The sequence below is a fragment of the Peromyscus leucopus genome, chromosome 9, assembly GCF_004664715.2.
Source record: "Peromyscus leucopus breed LL Stock chromosome 9, UCI_PerLeu_2.1, whole genome shotgun sequence".
NCBI classification, from domain to species: Eukaryota; Metazoa; Chordata; class Mammalia; order Rodentia; family Cricetidae; genus Peromyscus; species Peromyscus leucopus.
This window is the reverse complement of record NC_051070.1, coordinates 12,747,976-12,774,692: the sequence shown is the minus strand read 5'-3', so window position 1 is coordinate 12,774,692 and position 26,717 is coordinate 12,747,976. Positions and strand designations below refer to the sequence as shown.

Here is a 26,717-nt window from a genome sequence, read left to right as displayed (position 1 = left end):
ACTCAAGAAATTAGACATCAAAACAACCAACAGTCCAATTAAGAAATGGGCTATAGAACTAAACAGAGAATTCTCAACAGAGGAAACTCAAATGGCTGAAAGACATTTAAGGAATTGCTCAACATCCCTAATCATCAGGGAAATGGAAATCAAAACAACTCTGAGATACCACCTTACACCTGTCAGAATGGCTGAGATCAAAAACACTGAAGACACTTTATGCTGGAGAGGATGTGGAACGAGGGGAACTCTCCTCCACTGCTGGTGGGAATGCAAGCTTGTACAACCACTTTGGAAATCAATATGGCACTTTCTTAGAAAATTGGGAATCCATCTCCTCCAAGATCCAGCTATACCACTCTTGGGCATATACCCAAGAAATGCTCAATCATACCACAAGAGCACTTGCTCAGCTATGTTTATATTAGCATTGTTTGTAATAGCCAAAACCTGGAAACAACCTAGATTCCCTTCAACTGAAGAATGGATAAATAAACTGTGGCACATATACACAATGGAATACTACTCAGCAGAGAAAAACAATGACATCATGAGGTTTGCAGGTAAATGGATGGATCTAGAAAAAAAAAATCATCCTGAGTGAGATAACCCAGACTCAGAAAGACAAATATGGTATGTACTCACTCATAGGAGGATACTAGATGTGGAACAAGGATGACTGGACTGCTACTCACATCACCATTGAGGCTACCTGGAAAACAGGACCCCAAGAAACACACGAGGATTGCCCAATGATGGATAAATGGCTGAGATCTACATGAACAACCTGGACATGAGTGGGAGCAATGAAGGGCGAGGGTCGAGGGAAAGAGAGCAGAAGATCCCAGCTGGATCAAGAACAGAGAGGGAGAACATGGAATAGGAGACCATGGTAAATGAAGACCACATGAGAAAAGGAAGAAACAAAGTGCTAAAGAGGCCCACAGAAATCCACAAAGACCTCCACAAAAGACTGCTGGCAATGGCCGAGAGACAGCCAGGACTGACCTACTCTGGTGATGGGATGGCCAAACACCCTAATAGTTGTTCCAGAAACCCCATCCAAGGACTGAGGAATCTGGATGCAGACATCCACGGCTAGGCCCCGAGTGGAGCGCCAGGAGTCTAATTAGCAAGAAACAGGAGGTTTTATATGAGCAAGAATAGATGAAACCAAGGTTGGATAAAGCACAGGGACAAATAGCCAAACAAATGGAAACACATGAACTATGAACCAAAGGCTGAGGGGCTCCCAACTGGATCAGGCCCTCTGAATAGGTGAGACAGTTGATTGGCTTGATCTGTTTGGGAGGCATCTAGGCAGTGATATCAGATCCTGGGCTCATTGCATGAGTTAGCTGTTTGAAACCTGGGACTTATACAGGGACGCTTGGCTCAATCTGGGAGGAGGGGACTGGACCTGCCTGTACTGAGTTTATCAGGTCGATCTCAGTCCTTGGGGGAGGCCTTGCTCTGGAGGAGATGGGAATAGGGGGTGGGCTGGGGAGAAGGGAAGGAGGGCAGGAAGGGGGAGAACTACTTTTCTCAATGGAATGCAATGATATGATGCAAACTACTCTATGACAGATATCACTGTCTTTGGCTAAATACAATTCCATTTAATGCTAATATTTGATTTTGAGACATGAATCAATATAGAAATGGACTTACATGTAGTACCACAAACTTGGATTCTTCTTTATACTAGTATCAGGTAGTCTGTAATCTGTACTTAGTTGCTTTATATGATACAACATACTTTCACATGTGTCCTTCTGGACCACTTTAGTAGAGATGTAGGTATTTTCACTTTTGTAAGACTATCAGGCTATTGCTATTTCTAAAAAATAATTTATGATATGGGTAGTAAGAAAGAGAACTAGTTGATTATCTTACTCAGAAAAAAAGAAATAAAATAAACTCAATTTATAAATCATAAAGAAGGATATACAATGTATCAAAGTAGAATAGAGTGAAAGAATAGCAAGTATTTCTATGGTATGCATCCTCTGTCCTGCACAGAGTGACAATGGGATATGAAAATAAATCTAGATAAACAGGGAGATAAGAAAAGACAGAAAGCAACCAGCTTAGTGAATTAACTGTCATCTTCAAATAATTGTTTCTTCTGCATTATTAAACAGTACTCATGAAGTCATAAGAACCACTATCAGATTGACTTGCAGCTGACAGTGAACAAATGTATTTCGTACTAAGATCCTGATGTTTAATTTTATCTCGACTCATATATTTCTGCTTTTGCTGGGTTTTCTGGTGTAATTGCCTCCTTCATTCTGAGATCATGTAGGACTATCTTTAATGGCTGATCCTTAAACTATCCACATATTGGATAGTTTCACTGCAGGGTAAGTTAGCAAAGTTTATGTTACTTTGTCTTATTAATTGAATTGTTTACAATGTCATACATGGTGTTACAACTTTCTATACTGTCAGCACTGAATTTTGTTAATTACTCAAATTAAATAGTGATTGTAGTTAATGCAAGCTTGAGGCTGAAAAACTAGAAATAAAGTGTCTTTCATCCACATCTAATTCTCATAAGGTAATGATCATGTTCATTTTCTCTGCTTTACTACCCATCAGTTCTTACACTTTTCCTGGGGTAACATCAGACAGAAAATGTAATATAATTGATTTGGAATAATATCTGCTTAGCATTTTTGTTTCTTAAAGTTTATTTTTTATTCATGTGCATGTGTGTCTGTTTGAGTATCTACCCTTTGTGTGTGGATACATAAATAGGTATTGGAAAATACACTCAAGTCCTCTATAGTAAAATCACTCTTAACCATTGAACCATCTCTCCAGACTCAGATCCATTTGTATTTATATAGCAAACTTACATACTAAAGTCCTTAATACATAACTATATACTTGTAATGTATTTAAAGATTGAAATGTGATTAAAATGCCATGTACAGAATTTATACATGAATATGTTAGAAAATAAGCATTTAATACATATTTAGTTATAGTTTTCTTGCTCTTTATTCTCCATAAATGTGTTATAGAATCAACTATTTTCTCTGATTACTAGTGGAAATGGCAGTAGAAACACACCCTAAATGTTTTTTAAGTGTTATAACAGCATATGATACATTAGAGAATTTGTGAGGACAATAGTATACTACTCAAAATTAGGGAGACTGGAAATCTATCACCTGGTTTATTATGAAACTTGAGTCTGCTTGTGAAACATAGGTCCCTCCTGCTGGGTCCTCTCTAAACAATAATTTCAGGACAGACTGCTCCGTCTTTGGCCTCTTTATAGCGATTCTGATCCTATTATCTGTCAGTGTTCTACATCCCAACATCACTGGATTAGATATCAGCCAATGAATTAGAGAGACATTGGTATTCACACAATATCATAACATGTAAAAGCTATTTCCACTATATTTCACTGCGTATGTTCAGAGAGGCTGGCACTTGTCTTTGATTCCAGTGTTAGGGAGGCTAGGAATGAGAATTAAGGGTGTATGATGATCAGAATCATAACAATGTTCTGTATTAAAACATTACACAAGACATATGTCTGATTTTTTTCCAGTGTTTTCATGACAACTTAATTGTGAAAAAAGAATCATCATTTTAATTTTTCAGGTTAAAATATTACACAATATATTTAATGCTGAAATGTCAGTGATTCTTACACTTAAGTGGTCTCAAATTGAATGTGACATTAGCAACAAGTTGTACTGAGTCTTCCCTCACATAATTCCAAACTAATTGGAAGCCTGTGCACTCCAGCTGAATGAGAAACAGAATCATCACAGTCCACAGGGAGATTTGGAACTCTGCACACTGTACCACTTCTGAACCACAGCTTTATTTAAACAGAAAGATACCACTCTGCTCCCACATTCTCTCTGGGAGGGAAAAATGGGTCCACGAATGTAATGCCAACATTTATCTGTGTAGCTGAAGTCCCCAAAATACAAGCTTCTGAGTTGCAATTCATGGCTCCCCAGAGGGACTGGCAAAACCTAACTGCCTGGGGGAGCATACAGATCACCACACTCAACAGAGTATGTATGGAGGAAAACTCTAAGCTATTAGCTCCTCCTTTGGGAGGAACAGTTAATCCATGAGTCAAAATGTTCCCAAATACCTGGCAGAACTCCCTTCTAGAACAGATATATGAAATGTAAACAAGCTGGGAGATGGGTCCAGAAATGAGGTACAGGGGTCTGGGTGCTGATGAGACCAGAATTTGCCACCACCCCTTCTCCAAATTTAACATAAAACGTTAAAACAAAGCAAAGCAAATCATCTTTTCACTGTCTCTCTGGAGGGTAAGACAAGGATTGGTTGTTTTCTGACCCACCATTTTGTGTCTTTCCTGCTTTGTCTATGAGACAGGATCTATGCTAGAAACGTAGTGCTTGCCAAAGAAAAGGAAAGACAGTTGGAAAAAAAAGAAAGGTTTTTGAGCTCTCCCAAATCTCTGCCCATGGGTGGGAGTCTTCTCCTATGTCACAGCTTTTCACAAAGACTAGAATTAGTCTTATTAATTAATCTTTGAGATGGTAGTTTTCATGGTTGCCCATATTACCATAACAAGGTGAATTTTTCAAAAACGAACTTTTACTCTGTGGGTTTTTAACATACACACATGTACAATGATGCCCAATCAAAATAAAAACTGTTTCTGAATTTCATGAGGAATTCAAGAATATATTCCAAAGAAATTAAAGTTTCATGGATGACTAGTTGTAATTTTATTTGTTCATTTTTAGTAAGCATACAATGTTGTCAAATTGTATTAAATTTATTTAATTTTATTTTGTGTGAATGGGCATTTTGCACATTATCTACATGTATGGTACTTAAAGGGCAGAGTTCCTGGAATAGAGTTATAGATGGTTGTGAATCACCATGAGGTTAATGGGAATTGAACCTGGGTCCTCTGGAAGAGTAGCCAGTGATCTTAACTACTATACTCTCTCTCAAGCCCCATGTTGTAGAATTCTTAACAGTTAAGAAAAACTGCGGGGTTGGGGATTTAGCTCAGTGGTAGAGCGCTTGCCTAGGATTATGGGAGTATGCTGGCTGTGCCTGGGGATCAAAACTGGTTATTCATGCTTGTGCAGCAAGCAATCTGTCTATTAAATTATATATCTGCAGCAGATATATCCCTGTAAGAAAATGCAGAGGCACATTCAGGGATGATAACGTGTAAAGATGAACCTGAGAATAGACTGATGCTTTTTAGGCTGAAAAAAGACAGAGGATTGAAGCAGCCAGAATACGTAAAAGGAATTCTTCCTTAGAGAGTTTAAGGGTATTCATGACCTTAAAGACTCCTTGATTTCAGTTTAGCATCCAGACCAGGGGAAGTAAGTAGTAAGTTCCTATTGTTTGGATGCTTCCAGTTTGCAGTGGTTTGTAACAGCAGACTATGAAAGTAATATGTCAGATACAGTTTACTTTGGGATGTAATTTCACCTAAGATGAGGTAGATTGATGTTTTATGATATTTGCTAGAAAACTTGACTCAGGTGGATTGCAATACAAAAAAAAAAAAAAAAAGATTCTAGGGAAAATGAGAATTTATAGCCTACCAATAGATGTCACTAATGTCCTATACTCTCCATTAAGCAAATCCAACCCAGAAACAGGAATCCAACTCTTTGTCGGCAAGTGGTCTTTGCCTGTTCATCATCTCTTCAACAAACAAAAGGCTCCGTGGGAGTCTCTTTCCAGCATCATCAGATCTCTTGAGTGACTCAATGTCCTAATGAATTGCTCTGCTTCTTGGCCCATCTGTTGTTTGGTCTTCAACATACCATTTATGTATGCCTTTCAGAATGTAGATTGGGTTATGCTTTCTGCCACTTAAAACTTTAAAATTCTCCATATTTTCTTCCAACAAAGTTTACACTAAAGTTTTGCACAAGTTTTAATTTCACCTCCTTAATCTCCAGTTTTAAATACACTGGACTTGATCCCATCCCTCTAATATGTCAGAGGTTCAAGTCAAATCCCTGGAGCCTGCGTTTGCCATAGCTGATCCATGTCCATGCAGAACCTTCAAGTCAGGATTATCTTTGCTTTATATTCCCTCCTAGGTGGCGTATAGAAATTAGTGATTCTCCTGTGCTCCAAGACCTTTTATCCTCTTTTACTGATAGTTTTTTTTTTTAACCAAGATATATCCCTTTTAAAAAAAACCATATGATGAACTTATTTTGGTGCTTATTATTTATATCCTTATCCCTTTAATTAAAATCTTAGCTCCATTAGAACAGACCTATTTTTTCTGATGTGCTTGCAGAAGAAGTTCTCTTTCACTGATGGTTTTCACTGATGGTTTTCACTAAATAGCGCATGTGTTTCTGGAACTGATAGTGGATATTTTTGCCACCAACTGCTTCTTCCATTCTCCAGTGGAAAAGTTATAAAGAGAACTGAATCATATGAAAAAAATAAGTGAGTCAATTTTCCTAAAATAACAATGATGGCGTTTGTTCCATTCTTTTGTCCTTTTCCTTTGGACATTCATGATCAAGAATGATAAAGGCACAGCTTGATAAAAGTGGATGGATGTCTGTTGTCAGCATCTGAAGAGACCCTGGCAGAATAACAGAAGAAGAAATGCAGAAGAAAGCTAAGGAATAAATAACAGAAACTCTAGACCCATAAGAAAACTTATTGATATGTAGCTATAAATTTGCTATCTTCTTATTCAACCACTTTCAGATCATTATTCAAATTCATTATTATCTATAATAAATCAATTCAGACTTTCTATAATATTCCAAAATACCAGACAGTCACTGTGGAGTTCTGGAAAGTTTTACTGTCTCATTTCTATGGTTTTGCTGTAAAAGCTCTGACTATGAGTCTTAATGTATTGCTGATATTTATTTTGCTGAGGAACCTGAATAGATTATAATGAGTATACTCTATTCTGCATTACGAAAATTTATATAACATTGTTTTTAAGTATTTCTCACATATTTCAAAATCAAACTTTCTTAATAATTTGCAATTTGGGGGCTTGGTCTCTACCCCCACTCCTCTGAGATAGGGTTTCTCTATGTAACCCTGGATGTCATGGAACTTGCTCTATAAACAAGACTAGCCTCAAATTCAGAGATCTGCCTGCCTTTTACTCTTTACTACTGGGATGGGAGACATCTGCCACCACTGGTGGCTAAGTTCCAATCATTATATTCATTTATATTTCATCGATAATCCATCATTTTTCTGATAACTTCACTAGAAAAGTCAGATCATCTCCCCTAATAATATTACATCTCTAAGCCCATTACCACTCCTCCTCCCTGTGTTATGACATGAATGTTTTTCTCTTGTAACTTGGATAACTTTTAGACTCGCGGTTTTGTTTGCTCTGATATAGCACAGGCAGACTTGAACTTCCCATTTTCTTTTTTTTTTTTTTTTTGGTTTTTCGAGACAGGGTTTCTCTGTGTAGCTTTGCGCCTTTCCTGGATCTCGCTTTGGAGACCAGGCTGGCCTCGAACTCACAGAGATCCGCCTGCCTCTGCCTCCCGAGTGCTGGGATTAAAGGCGTGCGCCACCACCGCCCGGCCCCCATTTTCTAAAGTACACAATTGTTTATGGTTTCATGTTGTCCTATATCTCATACTCACCTTCTTCTTTACTTCCAAATTCATTTCATCATCTAGTCAAAATTTCCCATCACTCCAAAACATGGAGATCTTTTACCTCATTCCATTCCATACCCTTGCTGTTCAATGCTCCTGTGAATAATGCTCCAAGAAATTCTTGTGATGACATTTTCTGATACCTCTAATGAGTGTATTGTATCCTGTGCTTAATCAAGATCTGTCTCCTTTAAAAGAGTATAAAGTAGGTTATTGTGTTTCCTGAAACTTTTTACTCTGAGTGCTTATTTAATAACATATTCCATAAATGAAGTCTCCCCATGCATTATAAGTCACACAGTTTTAAAATTTCCTTGTTTCTCATTTTACTTATATTTTAACTGAAGGTTTCTGTATTTCACACTCCAGTGGCTACATGGAATCTGAGCCAAATTCAACCCTTGAGGACATAGGAAACACATATTGTTCTTACAGTTCGGTGACTATTATTCATGTGATTTTTTCTTAGTATTCTTGATAACGTTTATTGCATTTATTCACAATGGAACCCATGGATCACCAAAGTTGTATTATTTATTATTATAGCTTTTAAAATACATTGCCCTTTGTATAATTATTTTAATAACTATCTTCAGATTTACTAGTGTCCTAAAGCACAAAAAAAGATAAGATTAAGCAACATGAATGCCAATCACTTCATTTTAAATCCAAAGCTATCAATTAAGTGTTTATATTCTATCAAGTGTAAACTGAAGGTAGGTCTAATATTCATAAATAAATATTACTAACAATGAGTTTGGTATTCTAATGATGGTTAGTCTCAGTAACAGAACACCCTCATCTCACTTTATAGTGAAAGGATACCAGTAACATAAAAAGAAATGGTGAGGAAAGGTGTAAGAAGTACCCATGTATCTGCCTCCAATAGCCTAATCAGCGAGTTTTGACAATTATGCAGACTGTTTTGAATCTGGAAAAATTCATGTAATAACTAAATATAAGATGTTTCTCTGAATGGAAAAATAATTCCTGAGTTTGTAAAACTCATGTTCTCCTATCTTCCTGTGATTTCATTAAAGTGACAGAATAAATTAAGTCTGATACTAGATATAAGCATTTAAAAAATTCAGAGAACACTATTATTCCATCCATCAGTTGTCAAGAACAAAGGATCAAATGGGCTGATTATGCAAATATGAGAGATTATCCCCTAAATGTCTCAGTTTAGGCTACATTAGGTTTTAAGGTTTGTTCTCCATTTTATGTACAAACTTTGATGATAGAACCAGTTGATAATAAAGAATTACAAAGTATCACACAAAAGCCTCCAAGTAGAATTAAAAAGAGCAAAATGAAAGCAACTAGCCGCATGTGGCTCATGTCCCTAATACTAGGATGTGGAAGGTCCAGACAGGCACATGGATCTCTGTGAGTTCAAGGCCAGCTTAATGTGTATAGAGGGCTCAGGATTTTAATATTCATATTGCAAGAATTAAAAGGATTCTTGGAATTTGAAACTTGGTAACAGAAATAATAAACATAGATGTTAATAGAAACATTGGAATAGTAAATAAAATTTAGTAATAAATGCATAGTGTTGAGTTTGAAAGTAATTAAATTATAGGATCCGATTTAAAAATCTTGCAAACAGGATGTGATGCTTCACAAAGTAGATAATGAACAAAATAAAATAGAGAACATTATCCAAAGATTTACCAGAATCAAAGAATTTCTGTTTCATAATTAAAAGATACACCAAGAAATAATCACAGCTGCTGAGAAGAGGCCATGCCGTGCACACTTGAGCAAGCAGATGTTTGTGGAACAGAAGGGAACCGTGTATAAAAATATGACTCAAGTGTTTGAAACACATATTTAATGTCACATGCAGGGACCAAAAAGACAGCTGAGTCAATACAATGCTTGCTGTGCAAACTGAGGACCAGGTACAATACCTTGAGCCATAATCCCAATATTGGGGAGGCATAGACAGGCAGATTCCTGGGGATAGTAGCCTAGCAGGGGAACAACAGATTCAGTGAAAGTCCTTGTCTCAGAAAGCAGTGCCAGTTGTTCCTGTGGGACAAAACCCTAGGGAGACGCCTGACTTTCATAAGCGTATGCACCTGCACACATGTATCAATTGTTAGAGATAGTTTAAGTTTTTCTATCACATTGGTGGAGCAAAAAGGCAGTAAAGCAATCTATAAAGTATTATAATGAAAATACTTCAAATGAAAACATTTTGCAATTGGAAAGTTGGGTATAAATGCATAATAAAAAAGGGAGTGTGATTTTAATGATATTCTTAAATTTCTTCTCCAAAGTGAATGTTTTAATCAACAGCATTCCTTAAATAAGAGAAAAGACTACAAAATAAAAACAAATAGAGGTAAGAGAAACACAAATAACACAATGATAAGTAAAATCCTATTTCAGTGATGAGAGATGCCACATTATAATATGTGTGCACAACATGGGAGACAAATCTGACTCAGAGGTGGTTAATTTGCGACAAACTGAGACTGAGATTGGCTCAGTTATAAAGCAATACTTTCTCATGAGTATCAAATACAAGGTGAGCCAGGCCAACATTTCTTTTCTATATCTTCTGATTGTTTCCTTAATAAAATTCTGCTTCTCCCTTTATATAGCAGCAAGATCACTTGAGGTCATCCCTTTTATCACACTATGTTGTCTGCTTTTTCTTCATCCAGAGAGCTGATGTTAAAAGATATTAAAAATCTCATTTCTATTGATAATATCCCTTCTATGATGAGCAGTATTAAGAGTGGTCCAAGTTATTACAAAGCAAATAAGCTCACAGTTTCAAGGTTTAATATGTTGATGTTGAGATGTTTTTGTTGGTGTGGTTGAAAATACACTAACAATTTGACTTACCATGTACTAGGTTCTTTATGCACAGATTGATGAACATTAATTTTCCTATGCTCATGCTTTCTCATTGTGAAATAGGAATGATTGTAGTCCTTAACATACTTATATTTGGTTTATTAACATTAAACCAGTTTTCATGAATATATATATGAATATACATATATAAAACATTTTGTGTTTTTTACTTAGATTTTTCAACATAAAATATATTTTAATTATATTATTTCCCCTTCCCCCACTCCTCCCACAGCCTCCCGACCTATCTGCCCACTCAACATAAAGCTACCTGTCTCTGTCTCTCTCTGTCACTTTATTAAAAAAAATAAAAGAATGGGGGTCAAAAACAACAAAGACAAATTAATAAGTCAAAGAATTCCCCACAAGCATACACAAAAAGCATGGAGCCCATTGTAAATGTTGGCTCACTACTCACGGGCATTGGCACTGCCCTGGAGTGTGCTTGATATACCCAGTGACACTCCATTGAGGACAACTCACTTTCCCTTTCCCAGCAAGTATTCATTGTGGATAGCTCCATGATTATTGGTGGGACTTTTTGCACACTTGCCTGGCTCACATTTTGAACTTTTGTCTGGCTTGACTTTGTATATGCCTTGCTTGTGTTGTCACAGTCTCTGTAAGTTCACACGTACATCAGTTGTGATACGCCTGGAAGACACTGTTTCCTTGGAGCCATCTCTCATTCTGGTTCTATCATTCTGCCTCCTCTTCTATCTAGATATCTGAGGCTTGAAGGGGTGGTGGGGGGGTCTCCTCTGTAACTCATTTAGCACTGAGTACTCCAAAGTCTCTCACTGTCTGCACATGGTTCAATTGTTGGTCTCTTTGATTGAATGATGCACTGATTTATGAGTATAGCAATATGTCAATAGGAATAATTGTATTGCTGTGCTCCTGTAGCAGAATAATAGCAATATATATATATATATATATATATATATATATATATATATATATATGTGTGTGTGTGTGTGAGTGTGTGTGTGTGTGTGTGTGTGTATGTGTGTGTGTGTGTGTAATATTTAAACAAAACTAATCTTAGTATTTTTCTCCATAGAAGCCCCTTAAAGGACTGGAAAGATGTCTCAGCAATTAAGAACACATTTTACTTTTGCAGGAAACCTGTGCTTTATTTCCATCATTATTGTCAGGTAGCACACAAATGCCTATGACTGCAGTTCCAGGGGATCTAGTACCCATGGCCATGGGCATCCATCTGCATACACACATACGCATGCACACATGCACACATGCACACACACACACACACACACACACACACACACACATTCACATACATAAATACATATAACTAAAAGCAAAGTAAAATTTTAGTACACCCTGCCCTCTACTCTACAGCAGCTTCCACCACTGCTATAGTTCTGTAAAAACCTCTTCAAGATATCATGCAAGAAGCTTTCCTCTATGAATTTTGACATCTCCCAAAGGAACCTCTGGTTATTCCCTTATTATGACTCTGAGCAAATCTACATCAATTTCTTAAGATGTCATTTCCATTCCCCACATTTCCATGAACAACAAGCACATCTTTTAAATACAGGTGAAATTCTGACTTTGTCAGCCCCTTATTACCCATATGCACAGTTTGTAGAAAAGTGTAAGTGATCTCATGTGACCCAGATACATTCCCATTTCTACACATACACATTCCTATGTCACTATTTTCTCCACCAAGGAGAGTTACTTATAGTCTAAGGAACTGTCTTCTTCATCATTTTCTCTTTCTTTTTACTTTTCAGATGACAACATACATTTCTTTGGTACACTGTCTGCTCTAGGCTCTCCTAATTATTAATGCTTTTATTTTTAAAAAGTGTTCCTTTTGTATGAAAATATGCATAGAAATTTTAAAATAGCAATACCAGCCATCAGGTTCTTTCCATCTAAAACTTAATTTCTTGAAATTCAAATCCTCTTTCCAAATCTAGGGTCTTGGGGATGTCCTCAATGTGCAGCCCCTGGCACTATGCTTATCGAATACTTCAGCATCTCCTTATGTCATATCTCAGTACATACGGATTAACAAAAATGAAATCCAGGAACCTGGTGATTAAAAGATGTTACAGAGGTTACCCTCCCTTCAAGTCACAGGTATCTATGCAGAATAGGGGACAGAAATATGAGCTTTAGACCAACAGTAAGGGATCTTCCTTTGTACTGACCTAGGCCCTCTACATGTGTGTGACAGTTGTGCAGTGTGGTCTGTTTACGGGGTTCCTAGCAGTGGGATCAGGACCTGTCCCTGGCACTTCACTGGATTTTGAGAACCTGTTCCCCAGTGCTGGATTACCTTACCCAGCTTTAATGCAAGGGGAGGAGCTCAGTCCTGCCTTGATATACCATGCTTTGCACAAGACCATGGGAGACATGCGTCTTTCTGAATGGAGATGGGAGAGGACTGGGGGTAGACAGGAAGGTGGGGAGGAGGAAGGGGAAAATTGGTTTGTATGTAAAATAAATGAAAAAATGTTATTTAAATAAAATTTTTAAAATGAAAAAAAAAGATGTACTTCATCTATAGAAGAAAACATAAAACCAAACAAACAAAACAAAAACAAAAAAATCAAAAGATCAACAGAACTTACTCTTACCAAAACACTGACCTATAGATCTCATCCATTTCTCTGTGTCTTTCTTGGGGTCCCGTTTCCCGTTAGCCTCACTGGTGATATGAGTAGCAGTCCAGTCATCCTTGTTCCACATCTAGTATCCTCTTATGAGTGAGTACATATCATATTTGTCTTTCTGAGTCTGGGTTACCTCACTCAGGATGGTTTTTTCTAGATCCATCCATTTGCCTGCAAACCTCATGATGTCATTGTTTTTCTCTGCTGAGTAGTATTCCATTGTGTATATGTGCCACAATTTATTTATCCATTCTTCAGTTGAAGGGCATCTAGGTTGTTTCCAGGTTTTGGCTATTACAAACAATGCTGATATGAACATAGCTGAGCAAGTGCTCTTGTGGTATGATTGAGCATTTCTTGGGTATATGCCCAGGAGTGGTATAGCTGGACCTGCCTGGACTGAGTCTATCAGGTCGATCCCAGTCCTCAGGGGAAACCTTGATCTGGAGGAGGTGGGAATGGGGCGTGGGCTGGGGGGAAGGGGAGGGGGGCAGGAAGGGAGAGAACAAGGGAATCTGTGGCTATTATGTAGAACTGAATAGTATTGTAAAATAAAATAAAATAAAGAAATTTTAAAAAAAGCTTTAACTATGTGGATAAACTGAGTCATACAAGAAACAATAATATTCTGTAATGGTGAACTATAAAAGAATAAAAAAATAGGACTTTCAAAAAAAAAAAAAACACTGACCTACAGTTGGGTCATTTTTGAGTATCTCACCAGTAAAAGATTATTATCCATGGATATATGTTTCTTTGTACCTTCTACTGCTGACTTTAAAATTGAACCCATGTTCAATTTGCAGTAGAAGAAAAGACACACACCCTCTTCTGGTAACACTGAGCAACCTCCAGCATAAAGAAGTTCGGAGATATATTAAGGGATAGTGCTTATTGTGTGCAGGAGAAAGTGCTGACTTGGGCTTCCTTGACTCTTTGAGAAAGATAATAGGATATGGCGCTATGGAAGTATCACTCTTTGAACACCTCCAAATTAAAACTCAAGGAGTCACACTTGTCCAAACGGACCCATGGATCCCTGTCTCTGGCACAGTGGTCTCAGTCTGGTATCTCACTGCACTACCCTAAGCAGTTTACACATCTTCCAATGGAGGATGCACTGGTTGTGCTCTGCTCCATAGCTGCATATGTGAATTTGTTACAAGACTTTACAATTTAAATGGTTAAGGGTAATATTTCTAACCCTCAAACCTACTTATTTGGGTTGTTCTTTGCAGGAACGTCCCACTTCTAAGCACACATGAAGGAGTATTTCCTTTATAACCAAATGTCTTCTAATAAACTGAGAGTTGTCAAAATTTGGATCAGAAGTAGCAGATCTTGGATGACATCTGAGGTTCTGAATTTCTAGTTTGTTCTATGGACATTGAAGCTGACAGTCTGCAGAAACCAGATGAATCCCTCAGTGGATTATAGTGGAGAGATAAGGAAGTTGAAAACCAAGAATAATGGTGTTGCTGATGGTAAAGATGATCCTTCAGATGCTTCCAAGCCTCAAAACCTCCCACAGCAGCCAGACAGAAATATAATTCTAAGAGATATGGAATCTTTCCTACAATATATTTGTGCAAACTGAAATCTCAGTATTATTTTCATAACGATCTAACAATAACCCATTTTTAACATAAAACATATTTCTTAATATACATACATATTTATATTGCTTCTATCATTGCTCTTGGTTTATAGACAAAGAAACAGAGGCACAGATACTACAAGCATCTTACTCCAGAACCAGAAATGGAATGGTTGACAAATCTGCGATTTGAACTTAGTAAATTTGATTACTAGGTTGATACTTTTGATAAAGTTCTAGAGATTATGCAACTTGGAATCCAAACGTATATAGGGCATGAGAAAGTGAACATTAACCGAATCACGAAGTGGAAGAGCTATTGAATATTTAACTATTTCTAACCATCAGTTGTTAATTTTAGATTTTGTTGTTTTCATCTTTTTTCTTATGGTCTGAACAATTTTTAAATAGGAAGTTCAAGCTGGTTATTGCAAATATGCCAACCATATGGCATTAAATCAGAAGTCTCATGAATTATTTGGAAGCTTCTTTTGATCTCGGATGTGAAAACAGCATGATCTCATTTTTTTGTCAATCTTCTGGATTTATTTTGGAATCTTAACCTATTTAAAATAACTTTAATTTTCTTCATTCCTAAAGTCAATTTTAGAAGGACCTTGAATCCTTGATACTTGGCATTTGTCAAGACACTGTCCTTTAATTTTGGCAACAATTATACAGTTAAAAAATGAAAATGCATATTCCATTATTAGTGAACTTTTTTTTTTTCAGAAAAAGCAAGATGTTTTATTCCTTACAGATGAGAATGCAGACATGCTAAAGAAGAAGTGATATCTTATAACACCCTGTCTGGTGAGACATACCCAGAGAATCATGTTCTACTCAGAGTTTACACTTTCAAAGGGTCATTGGAAAACAGAAAAGTTTCTTAGAAAAGTCAGCAATGACAAGAGAATTATAAACCTGTAACATTAAATGTGTTTGCAAGCTTTAAAGTATAAACGAGTGAGACAGCTCTTTTCAGATATCTGAAGTACAACCTGTCATGTGGAAGACCTTATTTTCTGTGTGCCTAGAGAATAACAGAATAGAGATTGGTGCATAAAGGCTTGAGGTTACCTTTCCCATACACACTGAAGGTGATTCCCCCAAGATAAAACGGTCAGAATCAATTTAGTAACTGATTCATTGATCATTTCATGCATAGATCAGTATCTGGTGGTATCTTCATTTTAAAATTTTTCTAAATGAGTGCAAAGAGCTACCTTTGTTGAAATTGTAATCTAATACAATGGTAAGTAACAAAATAAATAATATAATTTGACGAAGAGAAATCCAAAGATAAATAAAAATCATGTGCCAAGAACTGCCATGTACAACTAATACATGAGCTGAGAACTAAGTATGAGAATCGAATGCCTATTTGCAAGGGACTCCATGGTATCCCCCCTGCCAAATTTACTATATTTTTGGAAGCCCTGAATATAAATGTAATATTGTTTGGAGAGGGAAACTTTGAGGGGTGGTAATTAGGTTTAGATGAGGTAATCAGTAGGAAGACATCAAAACAGGAAGAGACAGAAGGGGACTCATTCAACTTTCTCTCCACTAGGCAAAGATACAGAAAGGAAGTAGTAATCTGCCATCTAAGATGATGCTTTCACCAGAAGATTTGCTGCTGCATTCTGATTGACAATTCTTGTTTCTTGAACTAAGATAAAGAAATTAGTGTTTTAAAATCATAAAGTCTATTACATTTTAAAATATTTTCTTTATTCTTAATTATCACACACAATTTTAATCAAATATGATCATAATTAGTCCCAATTCCCCCTCTAACTATCCCTAATATTCCCTAATGTGTCTCCTCAACAATTTCATGTTTATTTTTTAATAGAATAAGACCCTAAGATTTTACACAATGATCCATGAGACAAATAAGTCAATATAAATAAATATATTAAAGTAGTGCCCATCTTAGAGTCTCAGAACTAGAAAATCAATCTTGTAATTAGTGAAGGGGAAGATGTGGTAACAGTGATATAAGACAGAATCAGACTCCATCTCAACCTCAAACGATCAGATAAACTTCATGAACAAAGTCTGTAATTCACATTATAGAACTATTGAAAAATTCAGACACTATATTAAAATTTTTGTTGTGCTATACTATGGGGATTGCTTTATATAAATCCAGGTAAATATTTTATCTTTCACAAAAGAGAAAAAAAGAAATTTAAGGTGGTACATACTTTCCTAAGTTTGTACTTATCTCTTCCGTGCTTTTTTTTTAAAAGTTTGTAATTATATTTATGTACAGAAAACGTAACAGTGTGCATTAAACCGAGTTTAATGGGGAGTTCTTGGCCTCTACCTTTTCCACTTGGCAGTTCAAGCCACAGATTTAAAACCTGATGATTCAGTAGGAGACCACCATCTTTTGACACAGGGCAGGCAGGAAAACCAACAGCTCAATGGGGTCTACATCGCGGGCAATCCCCACCAGCTGAGCCTTCTTGTTCTCCACCAAGGTGGTGACTGTATTGACCCCTGCTTAAAGGAGAAGTGGTCTCTTAGTTGGGATGTCCCCTTTGCCAGCAGCTTTCTTCTCAGCATGGGCCAACAGTCTTTTCTTCTTCTCCTGCTTTGTCTCTGGCCTGTGCTTGTAGGCAAGCTTAAGCAGCTGGGTAGCTGTTTGCTGGCCCCGGGCCTGGGGGGGGGGGGGACTGATTAATGAAAGGAGGTACTTTGAGCCACTTATAGAGGATGGCTCTTTGCTGCTGTAGCCTAATGTAGCAGACCATTGACAAGGCGTGTGAGATCTTTTTGAGGCTAGATGTCCTGCCCAATGCCAGAAGTTCTTAAGCCTTTTCTCAAAGGATTCATCACCGTGTTTTGGCCTCCTGATTCTTCATGATGGTGGGGGCTAGGGCCACCTTCTTCCTCTTGGACATCTTGCTTGGCTGGAGAAGAGAGTCTTCTGTGCTTTTGAAATTAGAGACATTACTCTTTCATAAAAATAGACACTTGATGTATCTTCCTCTTGAACTTCTGAAAAACTGTGCGTGATTCCATACACATTTCAAAGCTAGGCCTTGAAGAATGCAACACCTGACACCATCTACACCACTCCACTCAAAACCCAGACTTCCAATGTCCTTCCCCAGGGTCTAGGCTGTAAGTACAGTTTTTACCCATCACCAAAGAAATGCCCTTTCACAATATTCCAAGACTATTACAAAAGAGCACAACTAATCAACATGCAGACTTCTACAGTGCTGTTCCAGTGAATATATCTACAAAACACTCTCGCCACTTAGGCTCAAGAATTATTGCAGATGATGTGGGAGAAAGATGGTAAAAGCCAGAGGATCAGGAAATTTGCTGAGACTATATCTCTTAATAACATCAGCAGATACACCCACAAAGTCTAATTAGCATGATGACCTAAATATAAGTTAAACTAGGAAGATACCAACAAAAATGTCAAACTGTATGCAATAAGGTTCATATGACCTCAACCCTACACATAGGCAATTGAGTAAAACAGAGTAGAAGGGCTGGCCCTCCCCAGAAAGGAGCACACCAACTGGCTAATTGTCAGGCTTGGAAACATACAGACAAGAAACATAGAGACTCAACAAGGTATATTTGGGAATACGTATATGTATATGCAAATAAATATATACACACAATAACAGTTGATGTTAAAAGTCTATGAATTTGAAAGAGATCACAGAGGGGTATATGAGAGTATTTGGAAAGAGAAATGTAATTAAGATACAATCTCAAAAGGAAGCAAGCTAGCAGAGTTCTACACTGCTGTAAGTTTTCTAAGGATGGCTGTCACTCTCACTCCACCAGCATGGGATGAAATGACCCAGTGACATTTGGACATATGGGAAATAGCATCTGTGAAATTATCCTAGCCCCAACCACACCTGGTTGGTAACAAAAATAAAACCTTGAGTGAAAACCACTCAAATGAACTTAATCAGCTCAAGAAACGTAGGGAAAGGCACAAAAACAATTGCTATGATGGAAGGCACTGATTTGTAGTAATGTTGTGCAGACCTAATAAATAATGGGAACAAATAACATTCAGTCCTTATGGAACAAAAAGGGGGAAAAATTGCCAAGTAAGTAATCTCTAATTTAACTCGGTGAATATGTATTTTATGACCATATTTCTTCTTTAACGTCCTGAGAGCAAACATATTTCCAAAAGTTTTCCTAAAATGGTTCAGATAGTTTTAGGATTCTACTCATTTGTCTATCACTTAAAATTTTCCTATCAGTGTAGAGGATATCATCTACCCTGTGCTTAAAACTCATTTGTGATATTTGCAATACCTCTTCTAGTATCACCAGACAACACAAGCAGATTTTCCAGTAACCAGCTACAATTGTATGGTATAAACCAGTACTATTGATTACTTTAGCTTACTTTCTAAACTATGTGCGTCCTTTTTGTTGATTCTTGTCTTTTTATTGCTGATATGCTTTGACATGGTTTAAGCTTATCTCTTATTCTATGCTCCAAATTGCTATTTTACATATTATTACAAAATGATTTAAAATCATAAGTTAGGGGAAAGTAAAAATAACAATAGAGTAAATCTAACTTGTTAAATATCTTATGTTCTACCAACTGGTGAGGGTTATGTTTGTGCATCTGTAGTCTGCTGGAGTTGCAGGAGAGGGCTGAATCTGTCAGGGTGGGGTGGGAGGGGATAATGCAAGTATGGGAACATGATGGATTGGTTTGGGTGACTTGGGAGCAGGACAGAAGAGGAAAATAATAAAAGAGATATCTTGATGGGGGGCACATTTTAGGTTAGGGAGAAACCTGGTGCCAGGAAAACTCCCAGGAATCCACAAGGATGACCCCAGCTAAGACTCCTAGCAATAGTGGAGAGGGTGATAGAACTGGCCTTCTCCTGTAATCAGATTGGTGACTGTCCTAAGTGTCACTGGAGAGCCTTTATCCAGGAAATGATGGAAGCAGATGCAGCGATCCATAGTCAATCACTGTCAGACCTCTGGCAGTCTTGTTGAATAGAAGGAGGAAGGATTGTACAATCCAGGGAGGTCAAGGTCATGATAGGGAACCCACAGAGACAGCTGACCTGAGCTTGTGGGAGCTCACCAACTCTGGACTGATAGCTAGGGAGCCTTCATGGGACCAACCTAGGTCCCATGTATGTGTAGCAGTTGTGTGGCTTGCTCTGTCTCTTGGACTCCCAGCAGTGGAATCAGGATCCGTCCCATATGCTCAGTGCATGCAGAAAAGTGTCAAGTAAACACAAACTGGAAGATACATTCTCAAATTGTCCTGTCTCAGCCTTGTTATTGGGATTTTCAAAGTCCAGTGTAGTGTTTAGATTCATATCCAAGGTTTAAAATTATGATGCCCTATTATTTTTGTCTCTGAAAGTACTGTCCATGAATCTGGAATTGAAATTATTGTTAAAATAAATAAAAAGAAACAAAGGAATAAAGGAGGGGGTGAGCTTCATTTTAAAGAGTATTACAAAAACTAAGCTGACAATCATAAATGCTTTTCCATCTTCTTTCCTCCCATGACTTCCCTACAGAAAAGATTCATTTCTTTGTACCAGTGGCATACATCGCTACTTCAGGTGCCAATTTACTGCACATCCAGAGACCTTGTGCATCTATGTGGTACACAGAATGCTGTCTTGTCTTCTGTCATTAACCTTAGAAATGTGAGCTCGAAAAATATTTACTACAACTTATTTGTAATTGTATTTACTTAAAATGTAACTAACTAATACATTTAATACTAACATTAGAATATTTTCTAAATAACATTGTTATAACAGTAGCTAATGGGGGGCACTTAAGGACAGGGTTAATAATAACTACAGGTTAATAATTAATTACAGGTATAAACTTGGAGTATGTAGTGAAAAGAGTGGTGTGTAGTCACTCTAGTAAGTTCAATGTAATTTAATGAAATGAATTTTTGTTTAAAATATGACACAGGTTTTTAAAGTGTCCATATTTCAAGATTTCTAAGTTACATAATAGTCTGAAATTTAAATCTTTCAAAATATGCATATAATATGCAATTTTATAAAGTGTGTTTCATTATAGAAAATTTTATTAAGGGAAATATCTAAAAAAAAAACACCTTATATTCAAGAGAATAGATTATGGGAAAATTTGTATATGAGCCAGATATTGAGTTAGGAGATAAAGCTACAAAAATGACTAATCTAAGTGGTTTAATCCAAGTGAGACATAATTTACTTATTTAATTATGACAATAGAATTTATACTTAATGTTTGGCTGAAATCTTGGGATTTATCAAATTTTGAATTATTTATTTTAAGTAAACTTAGAATATTTTCATCATTCTGCTAAGAAAATTTACACACATTGTTATTCTTTTTTTCCTCCATTCCAAGACATTGCAAGTCTGTTTTCTATCACTAAAGGCTTGCATTTCTGAATCTTCTAGGCTAATGAACATTTTTCTTTTATCTGGTGTAATGCATTAAATAGTGTCCCTTTCAAATACAGCTCCATATTTGTGGCTATTTATCTGTATCTAAACAGTACTCTCTCATATGGGTATAACAATATGTGTACCATTTTTTCCATTTGTTGAATAATTATATTTATTCTGTGGATTTTTGGTGAAGCGTTGATGAAGGCACCAACATCTTAGTCATTACCTGATTTGATAAGTCCATTTGAAAGATATTTAAAAGTAAAATTTCTAAAAGAATAAGTAATTTAACTGTAAGTATTTATATTTGGAAAATATAAATACTGTGTAGAAAATGGTGTGATAGAAACCTTGTTAGTCAAAGGCAATCAACACAATGGGAATAAGACTACAATTTCCAGGAATAAGCAATACTTTGGTTGGAAGTTTGTGAGAAAGTAAGAATTATGCAAGAAAAGATAGATGGGAGGGCTTCCCAAGTTAATTACAATATGAAAGATAAAGACAAGAATAATAAAATTCTATTACTACCTCCAGAGATTAGGTAATTCTTTGAGTTCATGAAGGTTAAGGCTCTGCTCATGCTTTAAAAATTATGAATATTGAAAAAATGCTGAAATATGAGACCAACCTCCAACAATCCAAATGAGCAATTTTTGTTGTTTGTTTGTTTAAAAAAATACTATCACATAAATATGTTGTCTGTTTAGAAAGCTTTATTTCTTGTGAGGGGAGGGTTAATGGTACAAACTCAACACTTTGCAAAAGACATTATATACTGTAGGTGTACATTAGTTAGTTTTGTCATGAATCAATGCAAAGAGGTTTAGTTTCCTGACTTAGTGCTTTTAAGTTTTGTGTCTTTTAAGATAAGATGGAGCTGCTTGCATGGTGCACTTTGGTAGAAGGGAGTTTCTTCTACCTGGGGCAGCCCTGCATCCGTAAACACCTTTCTGCAGCCCAGAAAGAGAACATCAGGATCTAAATGTATAAACCCATTGCAGCTTCTCTGTGGAGTAGGAAGAGGCTAGGGAGGGGAGTCGTCAGTGGGTCTCACCACCTTTTCTCTGAGATTAAATAGCACCTTCCCTGGATTCACAGAAGGTTAAGAGGATGGGCTAGAGGTCTGCAAGATGTGAGGAAGGAGCAGAGTTACACAACTAAGCAGCTCCTAATTCAGTGCAGATTGGCAAAACACCAAATTAGGCAATTCACAAGAGCTTGCCCAAAAAATTACTAAAAATTAGAAGGAAAATCCACTAATACTTATAGAAATTAAAAGTGATAATCTGATACATAACTTGTATCATATACATACTTATAAATTTGTCCATTGTGGGCCAATCTAAAAATAAGTCATATCAATGACTTCCATTAATACCAGTCAGAACAACTGTGCAAATTTGAGTGCTAACAAAATATATATGCACACATGTCACACAAATTTGTATAATTATTATGTCAAATTTAAAAACTAATAAATTAAATGATTTTCATATATGTTATAATCACAGAGAAATGAAGTTAAGCATGTAAAAATTAATATCACAACTACATAATAACTTTGTTTGTATATATAAGGCTAATAAGCCTAGGATTTTCAATAAAATGCTGAACCAAAATCCATAAGCTTCTGATGAAAGAACAGCAATAAAGCTTTGATGTTTAAAAGCAAACTTCTCTAGGAACCTTAAAATCTGCATTGAGGTATTCTTAGATCTGTGATGTGTAAATATTTCTCATGTGTTTATTTTAATGAATGCTCATTTCAACAAACACTCAAGCAAAGCTAAATATCTAAATAAACCTCATGTTTTCCATCATGAGCACATGATGTCATTTTTGTAGAGAGGAAAATTTCCACACTGTAAAGGAAATTAATATTGAATAGTTCAAAGGTAAATGAAAATGCTGACTGTAATAAGAAAGAAAGAATATTAAATTATATAATTCTATTTTTTTAAAGTTGAAAACAAATTTTTACATCAAAGTTAGAAATCAAAATGAGGAAATAATTGGAATAGAAGCTTGGAGGTTGTGGCAGCTGGGAGAAAGGGACAAGAAAACTCCATTTAGTTTTGACACGGGCCAGTCACATAGGTGGTTTTCTGATAATATATCTCATGTCCATGTTCCCTTGCATTTTTATGTATGTAGAATGTGATTCAAATTAAAAAATCCAGAACTATGGAAATATGTACAAGTATTAATTAATACTATCCATATATTTCCAGTAGCATACTTATGGCTACTTTCAAATGGGCCATACAGGTTCTGTGGCTATGGCAATATTTCCCACTTCAGTCTTACATTCATCAATTAAATTGCAATAATAGAAAACACTTTTTGAGCATGTTTATGGTTAAATAACTATTTTTAATTGTAATTAAACATAATTTATGTCACAACAAATTAATATGATTGAAAATATTACCATCCTATCAGATAAAGATGCCTATGCACAATGTAAGAAAGACTAGGGGGAAAGAAATAGTATTATCTAATTTCTGCATTAGAAACCTAAAGAATAGCAGTTAGGACTCCTGAACAATTTATCTCAGTGATGAATTTTTCTTATCCACTCTATTTTCACTTGACCTGCATCTCCTCATTGTTTTTCTATACAGAAAATGGTGAACTCAGTGAAAGTCCTCACAGTTTAATTCCAGAACAGTTAGAAGCAGACTTGGTGTAAAAAGCAGAAATCATGAAATGTCACCGGGGACAAGAAAGTCCTTTACAACCATGGAAGATGTTGTTTGCAGGGATTCAATATTTCTTTCTGATTCAGAAGTGAAAAAAGAAAGCAAAATATAAGAAAAGGAGTCTGGTATTGAGCAAATAGTCAATAATACACAACTTGAAAACCAAACCAAACCAAATCTCAATGATAACCTAAGACCAAGTTAAGCCCCTGTGGTGATGGTGGCTAAGCAACAAGAAGAGCTGAGTCCCATCCAAGCACACTGTGTTAACAGTGTTGCAACACACAATTAAACACTGGATAAGTATATATTTTAAGGTATCTGGGTTCACAAAAATACTAGAAACCTTCCAGACTCATGTCTTTGCTTTAAGCAAGACAATTAAAATAAAGCAAAAGATGGGATTGAGTATAGTACACACACATAAGCAAATTAATTCATAAAAAATAAACATAAGCAAAGTCTGCTTAGCATATAAAGAAGAATTAATATGGATTTTATGTAAAATAAAACTGCAAAGCACTAAAATCAAAGTCAAAGATGATTTAAACATCAAAGAAACATGAGCACCCAATAGCTACTTTACTAAATAAATATAGTACCTAACTACATTCTAAATATTTATCCTTATACATGCAGAGAAGTGTATTCCTCATCTATATTCAAGGAAACTACCCTTTGCAATAGACAGGGACCATTATAAAAAAACACAATGAATCGAATGCCGAGTTGAGGTGCCCAACCCCAACTGATAATCTGCAACACAACTCATACACTGAAGATTCAGGGACTGTTGAGGTAGAGAGGGCAGAATGGTTGTAAGAGCAAGAGGTAGGAGTCTGAGATAAGATTGCATTTCCTAGGAATGTCATAAGCTACACCCATAATGTCTCAAGACATGACTGACTAAACATGATATGAACAAGGACAACAACAATAGACATGCGAATATGCATGGAGAGGGGAATCTTAGGAAGCTTGAACCCTACACAAAGAAATAAAGGCAACTAAGGAAAGCTGAGAGTGGGTGAAGTAATATTTCCTAGGAAAGAGCACACGGACTGATTATCCAATGCCAAATGAACATCCCCGAAAAAATACATACAAGTGGCATTATACTGACTAAGTAGGTTGTATTTATGAACTTAGGAACACAAATACACTACACACACACACACACACACACACACACACACACACACACACACCTCCCATTTGTATTTAACATTATTTAACATTAATTAAAAAGAGTTCATAAATTTGAAAGAGAGTGAGAAGTGGTATATGGGAAGGTTTAGTGATTGAAAATGCGGCAGGACAATGTGACTAGCCTATAATTTTTAAAAATTAAAGATAAAGGAGCATGAACATTTAAAAATACAAATAAAACAAAAACATAAATGCTCACTAGCAGCAATAAGTATAGAGATAAAAGCAAAACACGAGTTGTGACTGTGTCAGAAAAACTAACATTTCATGACATCATTGTAATTAAGGTTGGAGGAACATAAATGTTCTTATAATGATAGAAGAAGTAAATGTTTCCCAGTTTTCATATACTAAATCTTTTAATGAAAATGTTAATGTTAAAAATAATGTGAGACTGCATTTCCACTTATAAATACACATCCCCAGGTTGCATATATTTATAGGTTAGGAATATACTTAACATATATATGTGTGTATATCATGTGTATCATACATATGTAACATATGTGTGTGTGTATTATATAACTGACATAAACAAATTTGAGAAACCTCAAGGCAGGGATGTGGAAAGAATTAAAGAGAGGACAGGGAAGAGGAAAATGTTATAATTATATTATAATTTCAAAATAAAAAACATTAAAAACTTACATCATACAGAGCCATTCCTATACACTGTAAGATATTCAGCATTTACCAGCAAAGCCTGTTATAGCAGGCATTATCTTCATAAATGTGGGATTTTGTATAGAGTTTGGAGTGACAGAGTTGCCCCCAGGATGAATTTGAACAGTAAATCCATTGTTGTGGAAGCATCTCAAGAAATCTTTAAATTAAAGACTCATATAGCATCTCTCAGTTAGTTCCCAAAATACCATATTATTGCTCTTTAGCTTTAAACAGGTAGTATGTATAGCGCACTGGTCAATGAGGTCATTGAAGTTATTCTCTTTGGAAGTCTTGAAATATTAAAATACAGTCATGTCAAAATAATAGAATACAAATCATCCCACTGATAATATACTCTTTCTATAATGGAAGTGGAATGTGAGACACAGCGAAAGAATATAGTCAGTTCATAACCATAGCACAGCACATGCTAATTAGATGGTTAGGCAATCTTCATAAAATATCTACATATTTATCCATTATTTAATAACATTTGTACTCACACAGCCTTCTTTTTTATTCAAGTGTATGTATTTACGTTGAAGTTTTTTTCATAAAGCATTTTCTACTCAGGGTTTCACCTCCCTCATCTCCTCCCAGATTCTCCTCAGCTGAAAACCATCCAAATCCATGTCTTCATTCTGTCCCTTTAGAAAGCAAATAGGCAAATAAAAGAAACAAACAAAACATAATTTAAAAAAAAAGAAGTACAAGAATGACACAAAAACACACAAACAAAACCCATCAAAACATAAAATTAGAAACTATAAAACACAAGCAAAAGACTAATAAAACTAAAAAATGAGCAAAAAAATATCTACAAAACACCATTGAGTTAGATTTGTGTTGGTTGTTTACTACTGGGCAGACAGTTTATATACCCAATGAGACTCCATTGGAGAAAACTAATTTTTCCT

General features: G+C 36.0%; 1 long non-coding RNA gene across 8 annotated transcripts in view; it reads right to left on the bottom strand.

The window, feature by feature from the left end:
• LOC114694123 overlaps positions 1-26,717 on the bottom strand; it is a 216,192-nt gene that overhangs the window by 112,386 nt on the left and 77,089 nt on the right. For 7 of the 8 annotated variants that reach the window (XR_005092122.1, XR_005092118.1, XR_003734654.2 and 4 more), the window contains exon 3: positions 26,304-26,447. The exons of the other annotated variant lie outside the window; for it this stretch is intronic. This is a non-coding gene — a long non-coding RNA (uncharacterized LOC114694123). The remainder of the gene's footprint in view (positions 1-26,303; positions 26,448-26,717) is intronic. 8 annotated transcript variants of the gene reach the window in all.